General features: G+C 43.8%; 1 protein-coding gene across 2 annotated transcripts in view; it reads right to left on the bottom strand.

Annotated features, from left to right (window-relative positions):
• The window catches only part of lhfpl2a (LHFPL tetraspan subfamily member 2a), a 36,755-nt gene extending 23,318 nt beyond the window's left edge, over positions 1 to 13,437 (bottom strand). The window contains exon 1 of one of the 2 annotated variants that reach the window (XM_028971460.1): positions 13,323 to 13,437. The gene's annotated coding sequence lies outside the window, so the exon portion shown is untranslated. The remainder of the gene's footprint in view (positions 1 to 13,322) is intronic. The other variant, XM_028971462.1, reaches the window with a different exon arrangement.
• Between the last annotated feature and the right edge of the window lie 4,948 nt (positions 13,438 to 18,385).

Raw genomic sequence — 18,385 nt, 5'->3', positions numbered from 1 at the left:
ATTCTTAGAAAATGGGTGTTAATAGCCTAGTAACACACTCGCCTATGAACCAGAAGACCACAACGTCAGTGGTTCAAACCCCACTTACTACCATTGTGTCACTGAGCAAGACGCTTAACCTTGAGCTGCTCCAGTGGGACTGTCCCTGTAACTACTGTTGCTTTGGATTAAGGCGTCTGCTAAATGATGTAAATGTAGAAAATGTAATTCTCCACAGAGTCTAAATGTTTAAAAAGCCCAGACACACTAAACGCTATCATATGAATTATTTAATCAAGATCATCATGGTTGCTGACCAACACATCAAAAATGTCATGGTATATTATAGAATGTAAGTAATATTTGGTCATATAACATAGGCAATACTCTACAATTGCCTCAAACACTGACAAGTCTAAAAAAATAATCCTTCAACTGAATATTTAATAATCACTTCATTAAAAGAATGCAAATGCAATCAGTAGGCACATATAATTTACCTGAGCAATTACGTTTTAAAGAAGAATATTCAACTAAAAGGTCTATCACATGACACCATGAAAGAAGGCTAGTGTCTGAGGTGGTTAAACTTTGGTTACTGGACCCATCTGTTACATCAAAGATAAGATCTAACCCACAGCCACTTTAAATCAGTTAATGCTTCACCTGACTCTTCACTGTGAGATCTTAAGGATGCTTGAGAATCACTGATGCGGCTAAAATCTCAGCCTACTGTAACTTGACACTAGCCCTGTCCTCCACACACAATGCAACCCACCATAAATCCCTACAGTGACATCTAATTACAAACAGATTTAATTATCTAACTTGCATGCAAGATGCACAGGTGCAAAACAAACCATGAACCAAATATGGAAAGAAAACAGATCAGAGTAATCATTTTGGTTTTGCATTTGCCTCCCGCACGGTGAACTACATTTAAGTGATTAATGGTTCAGAATAGAACAATGCAGTGGGTCAACATGTCCAGGCCATTATCCCAATATGACCTGGTCTTTGGGCATTACATTAGCTCTTTCCTCCACTCTCCCTGCCAAGACCCATTCTGCATCCTTATCTTATCATAATTCAACCTTAAACGCAGCCCTGGCACATTAGTTCTGGCTGGGCCGGACTTCACACATTTCCTCTGTGTGGAGGCCAGGTTGAAGCTCTGGTCACTTGTGGCTCAGCCGAATGGCTCTTTCAGCTGACATGTCCGAGTATGTGCCTTGACACAATACAATAGTGAACAGTGAAAAACCCAAGATGTTATAACCAATGAACTTCAGCAGTACTGCCCATACACAGATCTTAAGGCTGTAAATTAAATAGCAGGTGCATAGATGCAACTACAACAAGTAGGACTCACACTTAACTTCCACTTCAGTCACATGTGTGGGATTCAACATGGTGCCAATTAAGACACAAGCAAATAAGAGTTGAATGGTTCATTGAGCTGTTTAAGGCTCATCCACACAAGGCCAGAAAAGGAAACTCTGGGAACCAAAATTGTTCATGTACACTGTGGCTTGGCTCACGACAAAGGGGTCTTTCTCTAGGAAATGTAGGGTTTTGTTGAAGAGGGCGAAGAGAGACTTTTTTTTCTGAAGGAGGGGAGAAAGTTCTGCTTGGCTCTAAAACGATTTTCAAGCTGTCTTTGGAAGGCAGCAGCCAAGGTCAGCATCCTGAAAGAGAGTGATGAAGAGATAGAGCATTTTCTCATAGAAATCGCATCCCATCTGTTCCTCAGCAGGACATAATGAAAGGCATCTGAGAGCGTTCACATAAAAGAATCTCATTTGAAAGGACAAAAAAGCGCCTTTCCTCAGGCAAACTCACACAATCTCATTCATGTGTACATCCAGACAGACAGACTTGCACCTGGGCCATTTCCAGCGACCTCTTTCCACACAGGTAATGGCACTTCCGGAGATCTCAAAACTTAAAATGTTCAACTCGGATCCACTGAGAACACTGGTGAACGGGTGAACAGCTATTCACATTGTGCCCCATTCTGCAATCTCAAATATCAGCTCAGTGTAGCTAAACTGATGAGGCCTTCTTCCCCCTCTCTGCACAGAGGAGACCACCCTAACCATTCATGATTTTGCAATTAGTGGTTTCCAGGCCCGGTCTGCTCTCAAACCTCCACTCCTGATGACATACTGTTACTACACCAAATCAAACTCAACCAAATTCTTTTAATTGCAGCATTCTTTGCTTTTCAGGATATATGTCAGATATTACATTTTAGGCCTTTCAGGACACATATAGCCCTGGTCTCTTCAGACAGTGAAAATCCAGACAAAGATTTGACTTCATTTAACCAGTTGTGCAGTGAGACTATGACCAAATCTGTTAACTGAATCTGCTAATCAATTAGTTGGTTATCTTTATCTAGGTCTGGAGTTTCACTTTTGTGTTTCCAAAATGACTTAAATATCCATGGCTGCACTGAATGCAAAAAATAGTGAAAGTACTGTAGCGTATGCCACTCAAAATACGTGATATTGATGCTGTCTTGCCAATCCACCCAGCAACATAACGGCTCCATATTCAAAGATCTCTAGAGACCGGAAGTATGTATTCTTGGGCCTAAAAGGCCAAAAAGCAGCAAAATGTCTTCATTTTAAAAGTAGTCACGCCCACCTCTACGTTCAACTGCTGCTACCGATTAAAGCAGCGATGTGTGTTCGCATCCACTGTTCTCTAAAAGTCTCTGTTCTGCACAGAGAGATAAATAACACAAGGTGAAGACCCCTCAGTATATCGGCGCTCAATGCAACCAGTGAGCATGAAGGATGTGAAACTACCCCTGAATACAAAGCAATCAATGTTCAGAGCAGCTCAGACCGCGTGTTCGCCGTTTACAACCCCTGCGTTGGCCACATTTACTGAAAATGCACACAGTTTCATGCAACCCTGGGCCACGGACTTCACCAGAAAATGGATCCTCATCACCCCCCTTCAGTTCACAGCAATCTGTTTACAGCTTTTTTCGACTCTTTGTTTCCTGCTGGTATCAGATTGTGGACGCCAAAGGCCGTACTGTTTACGTTACTCGGCTTGGATATTCAACAGATCAACAATGAGGCGATCGAGCTATTTTACCACCCGCTGAAAAGACATAAACTAGCCAATTAAGAAGAAACTGAGACGACCAAACAAGAGCAATTCCTGTGAACAAGAAGAGGTCACCGTGCCCTTATAAAGCTTTCCCCAGGACAGCTGTCTTAAATTTATGACTCTTTATTTTAAGGACTGATGGTGGGGCCCAGGCACTTTGAACGCGGTGCCAGGAGAGCTTCAAAGGCAGAAGAGGAAACCCTTTGCATTTCACAGAACTTGTAGCAGCTTCCGTCACTGATCCACATTTGAGCCTTCTGCAACCAGACAACGGTCATTCCTTCCCTGGGCATAAGTGCTAGATGCTACACTACACGTCTAGACTAAGTAATGCTCGGTCTGAGGAGGATCATCCATAAAGAGCTGGTGTGTATGCAAAGCTCAATTTCAACTTTGAGATTAATTTACTAATTAAAGCGTCTGATTGGCTTAGGGAGACTTCTTACTTGACCGCAGTACCATGAGAAGTCTATCACATACCAAAATACTACCTTCGTAAATCTGCTGTGCAGAAGCCAATGATGTATTATCACATAAAGAATCGAGGTGCAGTGGACTGGTGTCCCACTCAGGGTTGGGAGAGATCTTGTTCCTTATGACCTAAGTCAGTGTTTCATCCCAAAGTGGGGGGTCCAGAGCTATTTCAAGAGGAACACAGAAAAATGTTGAAAAGGATGAATGCATTGTTCAATAGGATGTTGTACTTTTCATACAAATTAGAACCATGCAATATGGCATACAATTCATATTGCAATATAAATTTAACCATAGACAGTATATATTGCAATAAATTATTTATAATAAATAAGTAAATGCAATTTTTTTGAAAGGGTAATATGTGTCCATAGCAAAGGAAGTTGTATAATAAAGTTTTTACAGAACATTTACAGATACATATAGCATAACCATATACCAGATAAATCTGGGCAAATCTACTGAATGTGGACTTTGTCACACCAATAAGGCCATTGAAATACCAGATATTTGTAAGATGTTAGTGATTATATAAAAGTTTAGGATTTTCTGTATTTAGCTGTAGCATTTACAGAAAAAAATTAACAGTATAACACTATGTTTGTTCATATTTTATCGTGCAGTCCCTCCAGGATTTAAAGATTTTATTTTGTGATTTTTTTTAATCAAAATGATTTTTTGGCCTCACACAGGGCACCAAATAGGCTAGGACTGCTCATTTCCATGAGCGCGCTACACTTAGTAAAACCGGAAGTGCACAGCATGCAGTAACTGGCAGATTACAAACAGTTTTTTACAAAACAGGCTTCTTTGATTTCTTGAGTTTGCAGTATTTTTCCTCCAGATTTAAGGATTACTAGTCATTTAAATCATGGCCTTAATTTAGGAAAGTCGAATTGAAGACATTTTAAGGATCTGCAGAAACCCTGCCATGTGTCTCAACCATTTTCCAAAACTAATGGCTCGTGCCTCAAGAAGGCATGCTTTTGTGCAGGTGATGCAACTTTGTCATTTTCGCTAGGAGCGGATATTTCTGCGGTAGGCCAGTATAATCTCTACCGTTGGCCAAATTTATATTGCATACCATTTATACCGCACAGTACTTATACGAAGGATGTATATGTAAGTGTCAGTGTGTGAGAGTGTTTTAATAATTTACTAGGTCTTTCTGATTACATACATAGCCAGCTATGCCATTCTGTAAACCAGGCTTCATACAGTTCAGCATAATCAAATACTTTGAAAACCCTCACATCTCTTTGCACCCCTCTTAGCATTTTACCAAAATGAGTAGTGGGTAGAGTTTAGCCATAGTGTCAGGGAAACCGAAGACCGCCTAAGCATTCATTACAACAGGTACATTCACAGAATCATGTAACTACACAGTGCTCTGTAGCATGTACATTTTACGGAATTTAGAAGATATCCTTTTCCAGAGCGACTTACAAGTACAGGGACATAGAGACACTCAGGATTAAGTGTCTTGCTTAGTGTCTGTACAGGGACACAATGGTAGTAAGTGGGGTTTGAACCTGTGACTTTGTGGTCTTATGGTTCATAGGCGAGTCTGTTACCCACTAGGCTACTACCACCTTGTGTCATAAATAAGGAGTACCAGCAGTTTATGTAAGAGCGCAAGGTGCGTACAGACCCTGAGCCACACACTGATTATACGGTTGATGTAAAACATGTTATTAAGTACATACAGACGAATATACACGCGTACACACACACACACACATTGAGCGCAGCTTGTCATCTGTGGTCTGCTCACCAGCTATGACATCATGTCCCAGCGGACACTCTTCTGACTCATTCATCAACGTTCACCCCCAGCAGCGAGGTGAACGTTGATGGTCCAACCCAGGTTTCTTTCAGGCTGTCCTGTCTACTGCCCATTTGGACTGAAGAAATATCTGGTCCAGTGAGATTTTATATTGAAAGGTCCGTGCAAGGTCCATTTCGCTGAGAGACCAGGCAGGGGAATGAGCTTAACTTCCTGACTGCAAGTGGGGCAGGACTTAAATACACAACGGCAAACATTCTGATGTATGCCAGAACATTTCTATACTGTAGAAATCTACACAAATCGATACTGTTGGAGAACCCATCTGTGTCTACCATTCAGTTCTTCAGCACTTTGTATTTAAAAATAAATAAATAAAATGCAGCATTTCACAATCTTGGCTTCGTTAGACAAAAGGGATGGATTTCCAACAGTCCTGAAATAGTTGGCTGATTTACCTCTCTCATGTTAATGATCATCTCAAGAGGCTGTTTATGATGATAATGATGAGTAAAGGTTTAGTGAGGTGAATCTCATGAATATACTTTCTTTAAACAGTCTTCAGTCTTCATACTCACCATAGTTACCATAGAGTAGGTGTGCTGAAACATTTGACTTGTGTAGAATAATGTCATCCGTAGCAACAAGCAAGATGTCTCATGATTTGTGAGCGGGGAAGTTATGGGTTATCGCTCATCTCATGATTGATTTCCCGTCTTAATTTAAAAATGAGTGTGGAAACTAGGACATCCTCGTCGAACCAGACAGGGGGCTTTCTGGTCAGGAGGAACCATATTAAATTCATTAGTGGCTCTGATTATATTCCAGTCATGGCTGGAACATGATCTAAACCAGCTCCTCTGCTCTGAACCAAAGCCGCACATCCAATTAAACAGGGCATTGTCTCGGCTTCATTTCCCATCTGGAGCACTGCATTGCATGGAGCACTGTATGAGTTACTATAAGCACAAATTCAGCCACCATGGTAAGAAAGTAAGTACTTTCTACCTCTTTCTTAATGGACTATACTTCCAAATTGGGCACACTGGAATCCACTAATCTCTAGTAACAAGCGCATAATGACAGCTTGATCGTCCTCTTAATGACTTGAGCTCAGGCCCAAGGGGAGGAAGAGGTTAACTGAAGCAGAGCAACACTTCACAAGTCTACCCCTCCACCACCACTTTTTCCACATCCAGCTTTCCAGTTCTCCCTGATGTCGGTGGCGAGGATTGGGCCTGGAATATGAATAAAGTGGGGTGAGAGGGCTGATTTGGGGAATGGTGATGGTGGTGGTGGTAGGGGTGTTCCTGAGGCCTGAAGCTGACGTAGTGCCATTAAAAACAGAGCCCATCAAAATAAACAAGGCTCCACGGCGTGGCACAAAGGGAGTGCGGCGCGCCGGCACACAAAGAGAACTGCAAACATCAGCCCTTAGATGGAGAGCAGATGTCTGCTAATTGGGCAACAAAAGCATTTCTCTCTACCTCCCTCTCTCTCTCTCTCTCTCTCTCTCTCTCTCTTCCCTCTCCGTTTACTTTTCCCTCTCTCTCCGGCCTGCTTTTGTTTCTTCATTTTCATCTCGTCTGGGAGTCCTCACCTTTGGAAAGCCGCCTGCACAACACTGGTGCCATACAACACAGAGGTCACCTGAATCCACTTTATCAGGTCACCCCCACTGGAAGATATAATTACACGGGATTTGGGATATTTCACATAATTGCTAAATATAGTGAAAGTGAATTAAGCATCAAGAGGTCGGCTTGTTAGTCGAGTGTTTAAAAAAAGCCAGGGTCAATGTTGCAGAACACAAAAGAAAAAAGTAAATGGTGCCACTATTAGGAGTAATTCAGATTGTGTATAAGCTCAAGGAGGGAATTATGAAATGTATTATTTTATTATTTGAAGGTGGTCCAATTAGAAAAATGCTTCATGTTACAACATTTCCTTTCTGAGATTATCCAATGAGAGATAAGCATGGCAACAAAGCCATGGAAACCTTCCCAAAATAAACCCACTTCTGTACACCTCAAACGTTGGGCCCGTATTTGGTACTTAACAAAGGGCAACTGATTTCAGCCTGGTGGGTGGGTGGGGTTGCGGGCTCGATAACAAGAGTGTGTCAGTTGTGTGTTTACTTTTCTGTCAATGCTGTTTGGGTCTCCAGCTTTCAGGCAAGAACCAGGATGTGAGCACTGAGCTCAGAAATGGTCAAGGATTTGATTCATTCAAACGTAAACAGTAGCGGCTCCAAATCCACTTTTAATCCAGATATCTACAAAATTAAGACAATGCATTAAAAAATAACTATTTCTTAAAGCTTCAATAAACTACTGACCACATTTGATGTCATTTTGAAACATTTTGAAGTTGACAACAGAAAAACGTTAATACAATGCTAAACAAATATCAAAACATAACACTAACTTCTACAGTAAAAACTGGATGAAACAGGAGTCCACCGCAGTGGTTTTCAAACATTTCCTTGTTTAGTTTTGGTTGATCTGATCATCTAATCAGGAGCTCATCCTGTTGAAGAAGGCATGCTGGTGCTAAAATTCAACTTACGATGGACATGGAATGGCTGAAAAAACACAGAAAAATAGGAAAGTAACGGTCTCTTGTTTTAGGTTTAAGTTGTATAAAATATAGAAACAAATATGTAGACATATAAAAAAATATATATAAAAAATATTATTATTACACCTGTCACTTGATCCATAGTTACAACAACTTGACATCACTTTCGTTACACAGGGAATATCAAGCTATAACAACCATATTGTGATATATCGTGCTGTATGAAACCTACAAACATCACCACAAACACTGTAAATAAAGGCCGGGAACAAGGGATTAATCAACAAAAAGCAAAGCTCCTTAACAGCCCTGCTGGTTAACAGAATGTCCGCAGCTGTTGCCATGACTGGAAAAAAGGGGTCAGGTTACGAAAAACAAAATGCACAGGCCGACTTGAGCAGACGCAGACGCTGGAGAAGGACGCATGAGTGTGTTTCATACCTTCCTTATCACACCAGACGTATATCAGATTACAGTCTGCCTCGCAAGAGTTTATCTTAACTTATCAGGTCACGGTTTGCCCTGGAGCAGACTAGGATATGAGGATCATAAACACATGTCTGCATGGAAGAGGTGCTGCACCAACAGGCAGCGGTAAAAGTGCAGGCGCACTGTAAATGTCTCAGGGTCATTACAGCGCAAGCAGGGTTTATAATGCGTCCGTCGACAGGCGACACTCAGTAAGGGGGTCTGAATTGCTTAAATCACACACTGTACACTTCATGCCTTGGACAGAGTTCAGAGCGGAGAGCAGCAGCGCTCGCAGGGACCTGCTGGGACGCTCGGCACGTACAGAGACGTCATTTCGGAGTCAGCCGTTCCATGGGACAGGCCGTTACGGAGAGCCGGATGGGCTCGTAAAAAGGGGGCCCATGCTCTATAGAACTGCCAGTGACGGTGGGGGCTGGTGGTTACGCAATCCAATCTGAATAGCATTTCCATAGTAACAGGAAGCGAAGGGAGTGATTATAGCTGCCCGCTTTTCTGCAGCTCAGCAGACTTCCAGAGTGCATTGTTTCATTTGGACGGGCCCGCGGCGGTGTAACAAGAACGGGATGCACTTGCGCCACACACAAAAGGGGCTGAAATTCAATGTGTGGCAACAGAGAACGGTTCAAAGGCGCTCGAAAACATTCACCCATCCGCTCCCCCGACAGGAGCGCAGCAAGTCATCAGTCAGACGGCCATTTCTGCCGTGACGACAGAAATGTGATTGGGTGTCATCCCAAGCATCCTCTCATCTCCACACGGCTGTAAAACTGCAGCCCTTCCGTCCACTTGTCTAACGCCAATCAATAACCGTAAAACTGCAACCACGGCAACTATGTCCGCTGCCACAGTAACCTGTCCCCAGAGGACACTGTTTTTTTTTTTTGGTTGAAAACGGGAGATAAACAGTGTGCCGTCAATAATACTGCCATTATGTACTGGCAATACATTGCAAAGGAAACCAGGACTTCCTGTTTCCTTTCTACTTTACCGCACATCACTTTTAACACACCGCAAACCATATTTTTGACTTTTGAGCCTACGAGTGTGTCGAGCAAGCCTCTTGGTCTAATTAAAAATGCAGGCATGTGACAAGAGCTTGGGTCTGTCCCTCTCTAGCGTCCCCAGAGACCCACCCTGCCAGTCAGAAAAGAAAAGAAAAAAGGTGTTTTAACAGTTGCAGCAGGACAGCAGGCCGGGACACTGGGGACCGTGACAGATTCGCCAGTGACTTTCTCTGTTGGAGGGTGGCGTGGGAGGGGCTGGAGAAACACACCCTGCTGCTTTCGCAGAATAGAAAGTGTCGGGAGTTTATGTAGTCTGGTCGTGCACACACGCACGCACGCACACACACACACACACACACACACACACACACACACACACAGACAGACAGACAGCATGTGTAATAACGAGATAAGTACGTGTTGGAGGCAGTGCAACCCAAAACCTGCACACACAAAGCGAGCGCGAGAGCGATAAGGACAGGAGAGATCAACGCGAGCGCCGGCTAATCTTATCAATGTGCATGACTGGCCTCCAGAGAAGAGCTCTGGAGAGCGTCCTCTCCCTGGTGAAGAGGAGGCGCTTGTGTTGGTCACTTGTGATCATCTGCGGTCACTCGGCGCACAGGAAAAGTAACCATCCTATTCAAAATGCTAACAAACGGCGGCTAGGCGTGTGCCAGAAATGCCAGATTTAATCCAACTGCGTTTACCGGTGCTTATGCATGCATGCTCAGAACCTCGCCCACCCCCACATACACATACATGCACACACAAAACACACAAAGGGACAGGAGGCCCCCTCTTCAGACCGCTTTCTTTTGCAACCCCATTTGCTGCCCATGTCACCGCACTACTAAATTCCGCATTCGTAAGACCTTGCTTCAGAAAAGAACCACCCGCAAACACTGTTCTGTGTCTATTGGAGGCTATAGTGAGACAGCTGTTCTAATTCAATAAAACAAATTCCTCAGACGAGAGCGCTCCTTCACGCAATGTGACCCGGGTACAACACGGTGCTTCACAGGCTTTCATAGTTTAAACTGAAACTGTCTGACAATGTCTGAAACAACCAAACAAAGAGGAACCTTCACCGGTCACTTCCAAACAGCAGCCACATAGCTCATGGTGTGTGATTAACCTGAAGCATCAGCAACTAGATCCCCCTCAAACACATCCCTCAATTTGGCTGTTTAGCCAGAGTTCAGTTTCACTTACACAGTGTGAAAGAGTCCAGGTTTTACAAGAATACGGTGCATAGCGCCTTTTTAATCGCCACACGCTGTGTTAAAAGAAGTCAACTTTCGAGTTGGACTTGAATAGGCTCCACCTGAGGGCCATTAAGGTATTTAATGTGATTTTAGGTTAAACAATTTTGGCCCTGGGAGGTCCCATAACTGCTTAGTGTACTTCCACAATAGACCTTCATACAGACCATACAAAGGCCCTAGTATTATTAGATCGTAAAAGATACAGAACTTTTCAGTTCATCATGTTGAAGCACCTTAAACTGAACATAGGTCGAGTCCTTCATTTACTTAACAACATCTAAATCTAATCTATATCTAACACCAAACAGCTATGTAGAGAATTAACAGCTGAAAGAGAATAAACGTGATATAAGATATGCGCTATAAATCAGTGATATAAAATACGTTCATGGTGGCGTTCAAATACAGATCTAGTGTTGGAAACAGCAAAACACAATGGCTTGTACCAAGACACACACACACAAAGCAATAGAATGTTGCTTCAGTGGCACTGAAATTGCCCATTGAGCTCAATGATGAGACCAGCGTTTCCTTTGATGTGATAATGTTGGATGGTTGGGAGTCTGCACGCGAACGTGCCTGCATCAGCCAAGATCCAAATCTCTTAACACGTGGCACAAAGTTTTGGTTTGATGTGCGTATAATAAAAGAAAAAGGGGGTGAAAAACGAGGGTTCGCACTGTGTGGTCTGTACATACTAAATGGCAAACACTACAAAGCTGTAGGTTTTTATTAGATGCGGCAAACCAACACACCTGAAACAACCCCAAAACAGGTCCCGCTTGACTCTTTCTTGCAGTGCCTCATCATTCCATTTAAGAGCAGGCACCATTGCAACAGCACTGAAGAACTTTCCACAGCTTCGGCCCGGCCAAGTACAGGCTAGGAAATGTGTGTTTTCCCCTTCCCCTGGGCCAAGACAGAGCAGCAGAGCCCTCCAAGCCTGTAATAAGAGGACGTGGAGGCCCGGCCTTTATTCCAGCGATTTAACCGTCCAGCCCTGGAACCGCCGGCCCCTCCAGCTGACCTACGAAATGGCCACCCCTCTCTGTCTCTCGAATTTTTATTCTTAGCGTCTGTTAAATTTAATGTTCCCTGATGACCTAAGTGCCATTAAAAACATCCCTCAGCCTCGGATGGCTGCTGCTTTAAAGGCACGGCTATAAAAACGAACGAGTCGGGCACTGGAGAGTCACGGCCGCAGTGATGCGGTAATTGTGATTGCGGGCAACGTTGCCTCGTGATACTGGCAAATAATAAACGTTTCGCTTCTCACAGGCAACGGAAAGCCGGCCCGGGGAATGTGTCGCAAGCGTTCTAAAAAAAAAAAAAAAAAATGGAACGTTTTAAAAATGGTCTTTTCCCAACTCCTGTGGTTAAGAGGACGGACTGGAGGGATAAAAAGGGCACGCACACTCGTCCATTCTACTTCTGCCATTTCCATTTACTACTGGTGACTCTTCATTACAGCTACCAACCCCATTGCGCTTTACTTCATGATGCAATACCAAAGACGTTGTGCATTATGTAAAATACAACAGTACATATTAATATACAATAACCTGATCTGCTGTAACTTCATGGCACACGGTGGGACAGATGTCATGATAAGGTCAATCAAACTTCATTTTTGACCACTTTCTTTTATTGCAACTTGAGGGTACTGATATCATATCACTGCAGCACAAAGTATTATTATTGGTCTTATTTATGCCTGTAAATACTGCCACAAGGTCTCAGTCAAACAATTTTCCCAGGTTTTCGTCAACACTACACCCCATTCATAAAAAAAAGCTGCACCTGTGAATTTTTATGGTTCACGTCTCCACACCATTGTTGCACGAACAATAAAAGGGTCCAGGGGTCTCCCCGGGGGTAGATTTGTCCCCATTGAGACGGGCCCAGCTGGCCGGAGGAGTGGGACGCAGGTGGCCACTAACTTCAGGTGGTCGTTCCGAGGAGACTGCAAAATACGGTGAAAGCTCCAGTCGAGCAATGACCATTACGGAGACCATCACTGGCCACCATAAGTAGCCATAAGTGGTCAGAAACCATTAGAATGGAAGCTCTTACCAGCGTCTCTGATAACCTACTGACCACCCAATCACAGGGAACCCGTTTAACAACAACAATAAGCGAAAAATAAAATGAAACGTGGATATTAATACAGTCCAGTACTGTACAGTAGCAGTAACATCAGTGCATGTCTACAGGTCTAACTGGTCCATGGCCAGAAGCATCAGAATGAAACCTTCAGCAATGTTCTCTCTGAAGTCTTCCTCGTGCACGAGGTTTTAAAAAAAAAAAAAAATCGGCAATGAAACAACGAACTGCTGTGAGAGGAAGAAAAAATAAAAATGAAGGAGAAAGGGGGGAAAAAAGAAAAAGAAAAATGAAAGCCGGTCTGCGCTTTCCTGCCACGACTTTCCTCTCCACGTTGGGAAGAATGAAGCAACATCTGCTACCCCCCCAAAAAATGTGAACAAAGCCCCCCAAGTCGGTGTATAGAACCCATAACCCCCCCACACACGCGCAATTCTGTAGACTTCACAGAACGAGAAGAAGAAGAAGTAGAAGAAGAAGAAAAGTAGAAGGTGGGGAGACGCTTACGGTCCCGTTTTCTCCCGCGCCGGTGATGATGATGAGCGGCTCTATCTCCGTCTCGGTGTCTTTCTGAACTGGGGGCTTCTCCTCCTCCGCGACTTTCACGCCTCCGTGTCTTCCTCCCCCCACCCACCCAGCCACCCACCCACGCCGTCCCCGCGCCGCGAGCAGGGAGAGAGGCTTTTCCCCTCCGTCCCCTGGAGTGACGTGGTTCCCGGCACCGTAACACCACCCACCGACCCACCGTAACACCACCCACCGACCCACCGTAACACCACCCACCGACCCACCGTAACTCGGCAGAAGCGCCTCAGCCTCCTCACCGCGAGCACGTGCCGCACGCAAGTGACGCAGAAGACGCGCGGAACGACGTCCCCGCCAAAGCCAGGAAGCCACGACGTGGCCGACGGCGACACGACGGCCTCGTTTCGACTTTGTACCTCGTTTCAGGGCATTAAAAGGTGTGCTGCTGCACCCCAAAACAGCTACCCCGAATGTCGCGATTAAGCTCTTTTCACAGCCACCACCAATGGTGTCTGTGTCCTATGTTCTCGCTGAACACAAATATCTTTATAGATTGCTTACTTTTTAATTTCATTTCTATTCTTTTTTTTTTATTTTTGCACAGTCACAAAAGAGCGGTTCAGGAAAAGTTCTATGACTGTAACTACATCTATTTTACTCAGATAGGTAAACTTTCATGGACTATGTGATCCAGTGTTTAGAAAAAGTTAAATATTGCAATCACATTAAAATGTTAAACGCTCAAACGTTTGGTGTCATTTAGAAGTGTCTTCATTTTTATAAAAAAAACTATTGCTTAGTTCATATAAATGATCCAAAATTCCGGCCCAGACATTGTTGATGTTGCGAGTGACTCTGCCTGCTGGAAATGGCTTTTAATGATGTACTATCTGCATACATGGAGAGGGGAACTTCATCAGCAACTTGAGTTCCAATGAAAAGACCCTGAACTTCAGAAGAGTAATAGAGCGCTAATAGGTTTACACGAACAGTCAACATTTGATTGAGGTTGATGGTTAATCCTTTTGGAATCAAGTTACATTGCTTGAGGAAACCTCACCAAAACGGTAACATAAGAGGATCTCACTACTGATAAGACGTGTTAGGTGGGGGTCGGGACAACTGGTGAAGGGGAACAACTGGTGTTACCCCCTTGATGAAGGCTGACCTCAAAGACACGCTGCTACAGGATCACACTTGCCAAGAGCGAGTCGAAGGTACTGGGCTCGTACTGCCAGGTCTTTCTTCGTGAGAACATAAATGTCACAATGTAGCAGGTATCAGACTCGGCACATCCTGACGGACTGACCGATGTGGAGAGAGTAAAAATGTACATCTCACTTGAAAAAAAAAAAAAAAAAAACGCGTTCGTTTGGCAGCTTGAGAACGTAGACAAAACACTGAATATCACCAACCCTGGATTGTTTCCAAGAATGTACTAAAAGAGAAGCAAGGTCTAAGTAGGCTGTGTGTAGGATACACCAACTGAAGGAAGCGAAGCGCTTGCTTACACCCAACACAGATGCAGACCAGACATTTCCAGTTTAGCCTGCCTTGACCCCGCCGATCAAGGTCGTTTAAACATAGTCAGCCGCATTCGTTCTCGTCTGAGAGAAAGATGCCTTGACAAACTGATACAAAACAATGTACAGTACAGAACACAATGTTTGGACGAACCTTCTCATTCAATGTGTTTATTTTCATGACCATTTACATTGGTAAATTCTCACTGAAGGCATCAAAACTATGAATGAACACATGTGGAGTTATGTACTTAACAAAAAAAGGTGAAATAACCAAAAACATGTTTTATATTCTAGTTTCTTCAAAATAGCCGCCCTTTGCTCTGATTACCGCTTTGTACACTCTTGGCATTCTCTGGATGAGCTTCAAGAGGTCGTCACCTGAAATGCTTTTCCAACAGTCTTGAAGGAGGTCCCAGAGGTGTTTAGCACTTGTTGGCCCCTTTGCCTTCACTCTGCGGTCCAGCTCACCCCAAACCATCTCGATTGGGTTCAGGTCCGGTGACTGTGGAGGCCAGGTCTCCACTTTTTGTTAAGTACATAACTCCACATGTGTTCATTCATAGTTTTGATGCCTTCAGTGAGAATCTACCAATGTAAATGGTCATGAAAATAAAGGAAACACACTGAATGAGAAGGTGCGTCTGAACTTTTGGCCTCTACTGTATATATTTAAACTTAAAAAGAAAGGCACATCAGACAAAGAGATTATATTTAGATTCTCATTGAAACAACCCCCCTTCCTTCTCCCAGAGAAAGTCATCAAGGACATTTCGACTCAGTTCCCATGGCAGCGCTGCGATAACGGGGTGCTGCTTGTCTGAGTCGAGGTGAAAAACCTCTGCTGTTTCCCCAGCCTTATTTTGGCTATGGGCACTGGGAGGGCACAACTACCCTGACACACTGCACGTCTAACCCCCCCGCCATCACCCCTCCGGCTTAATCTCAGGTAATTACTGCGCGCGTCCATCATGGGCGCCGACGAACAAAGGCACGGCTGACACTTCCTTACGGGGCTGACTGAGGTACGCGAGAGAACAGTAGGAGACGGAGCTGAGGGGGATTTGGGTAACTCTGAAAACAAGGGCAAATATAAAAAGACTTACATGCTTCCCTTTGATCTCGCAGGGACGATGGAAATCTTCCACTCTGCATGACATGCACCAAGTCTCATATGGCATAGAGGCACCGAGGGTTCCATTTCCATTGAAGGTCCTTATGATCTGAGGTTGGTTTGAAATGCCAACTTCTAATGGTGGGCATACATGTTTAGATTTTGATAGTTCGTAGCTGATGTAGCTCGATCATATCGTCAAAACAACGAACACAGGAACTTGAAACAATCCTCAGAGATGATGCGCTTTGAGTCTCATACAAACAGTACTGTAGTTCCGAATTCTATTCAGAATAAAAGATTACGGCTTAACAATAACTGCTGCCGATGTTCTCATAAGGTTAGTAATTGTTTGAGCCTTTTTGTCTGCTTCAGCTGTCTGGACAGGACGATATAATAAAATATGTCCGAATTGTGTTTCTTTTGGTTTTGACATACAAATTTCTCTAAATGACCACTAATTTGTCCAAAACAGCGATTATGGTTTTGAAGGTCTAGTGAAAAAAAAAAACTAGTAGTGAAAATTACAGATAGATGTACGTAGAAGTACATACTGAAAGCTTCTCTACATTCCACATGTACTGTTCAGGGACTTTTCAAATCTGTTTTCACAGACAGCATGGGGCAGGCGACACACAGACACACACACACACACACACACACACACACACACACACACACACACACACACACACACACACACATATGGAGGGTTTGGTTTGGAATTCCAGTCTGGAGTCCGACTTAAGCTTCCTGCAGACTGAGGCCTTTCCAGAGATGGAGTCTGTGTGGACAAGACGGATCAAGTCAACACGCGCTCTCTCCCTGCACTCGTCCCCTCTGTGACAGTCCTGAGGGACCGCCGCGTCTTGCCAGAGCGTCACCCTGAAAGCATGTTGATGGCTCTGCTCCACTCAGCTGAGAAAACAATCTGAGATGGGGGACGTACAGCAGGAGGAGAGACTGGATCTGGAACCTCCTGCCAGCATGAATGGGACATGCCTGTTTATGACAGCCGCTCAAGGAAGAGGATTAAGGGGCAAAGGGTAAATATATCCCGCTTGAAACTGGAGAGCAGTCTTTTCTTTAGTCTCAGAAGAGAGCTGACAGGACAGCTTAGTACTGAACCAGCAACACGTTTCTGATATTTTGTCTTTTCTTCACCCGATACGGAACATAAGTGCTTTGCACAACTTCACCTTAACATGCTTTGACAGGCTTTCTCCCAAGTTTCAAAGCCACGATGGCATTGAGAGTATCTGCCGTGGTGACCCCTGACCTCTCTGAGAGGGCTGTGCAGAATTTCTTGGCTCTGTGTGAAATGTCAAACATGTGGAACACAATCGCCGCTTACTTTTTTTCTCTTTGAGCTTTGTCAAGTCTGACCGATGGTCATGAAGAGGAGACATCTACCCATCCGACAGCCCCCATCCCTGGTGCAGTTCAAAAGCCCGATGAAGAGTAGATCACAATGAAGCCCCGTTCAGAAGTAGCTATTTCAGAACAGTTGTTTACAATGGTTGAGCTACATCGTGAACATAAAAAGGGCTGACATATTAAAATGTGCCTTTTGATTAAAAGGCTGCATTTTATAGGACTTTTATTTATAGGCTCTCACATTCTGGGCTTCGACTTATTATAAACAAGACCAGTGTAACATGGGTCATCAGATAAATCACATTGTGACAGTAAAACTTCACATGACAAAACAAATAGTCCAAACACAGTTTCATGTCCATAACGTTAATTTCGTAGCAGCAGGCCTGAGACAGGTTTACTGCTCGTGTTTACCCTCCACATTCCCTCAGCTGTTTCTTCCTTCCCTCGCAGTCACTCGTCAGTCACGTCGAGCCTGAGGTCAGAGGTGGCGTCCTCGTGAGGTCGAGGTGTTCCACTCTCTGCAGGAGGCATTTCCTGTTGCAAACTACAGACTCCCATGTAGGAAGGTTCAGATCGTGTTCACCTGTCACCACAGCAGAATTATGTGAAACTAGAAATGGTCTGAAACATCTCACAGCCAAATGGACATCACTATCATTAGTAGTAGCGGTAGTTTAAAAACAAGTTCAGATCATATTATCAATCTTCAAACATCTTAATGCACTGGTGGCATGACACGTCAACTCTGTGGAGTCCATGAAGTCTTATTACTGGGAAAATTCATTTCTATACACTATGCATATATATTTTCATGCATGGTTTGGGAATTGGATTCACAGTTTCATGAGATGTCCATTAACATTATTGAAGTCAAACAAGGTGACTGAGATAATCAAAGAGCATCAACCTGAGCAACTGCGACCTTTACTTTGTGTTTTTATAATAATAAAAAAAGTAGTGTACTGTTGACATTTTTTGCGAGTGGTATGATATATATGTAGTAAAAATCACCAATTTCTTAATTCACT

The sequence above is a fragment of the Denticeps clupeoides genome, chromosome 3, assembly GCF_900700375.1.
Source record: "Denticeps clupeoides chromosome 3, fDenClu1.1, whole genome shotgun sequence".
NCBI classification, from domain to species: Eukaryota; Metazoa; Chordata; class Actinopteri; order Clupeiformes; family Denticipitidae; genus Denticeps; species Denticeps clupeoides.
Note: the sequence above shows the minus strand (reverse complement) of the source record. Positions and strands in the feature narration are given on the sequence as shown.